We start from the raw sequence: 531 nt of genomic DNA, 5'->3' as shown, positions 1-531 counted from the left end.
TACCCTTAGAGGCTCGAGAATCTTGGAAACTAGTTTGTGACAGCAGTGCAAAACCCGACACTGTAAAGTATTGTAAAACCGAAGTCCCTCCCAAACCAGACATTAGCACACGTGTTGGGTTGACTGGAAGGGGAGACTGGGGGGCCTTCTGATGTCAGTCGTTCTGCTCTTGAACAGGTCAGCATGATTATTTAACCGAGGTGTACGAAGCCAAAAATACAGAGTGAAAACCAGCTTTGTGAAGAAGGCCAATCTTAACCATAACTGACCGTAAAGGTTTATGCGTCCATATACGAATTGGTATTTCAATATGCCAATAATAAACCAATATATTTCCGCAACTACTCAAACACTGTATGCGTGTAAGCTGGTTAGTGGATGTGCGAGTCTGGATTTTTTAGGCAGTTCAAGTATATATCACATGTACTTTACTGTGGAAGTAGCTAGTCAGCCATGAATTAGCAGATTCTAGTAACTTGGGAGCCACACAATAACTGCATTATGAACCGCCTCCTTCCTTGCCATTTGCCC

The sequence above is a fragment of the Penaeus monodon genome, chromosome 25, assembly GCF_015228065.2.
Source record: "Penaeus monodon isolate SGIC_2016 chromosome 25, NSTDA_Pmon_1, whole genome shotgun sequence".
Classification (NCBI taxonomy): Eukaryota; Metazoa; Arthropoda; class Malacostraca; order Decapoda; family Penaeidae; genus Penaeus; species Penaeus monodon.
The sequence above is the reverse complement of the archived record's forward strand: the minus strand, read 5'-3'. Positions refer to the sequence as shown.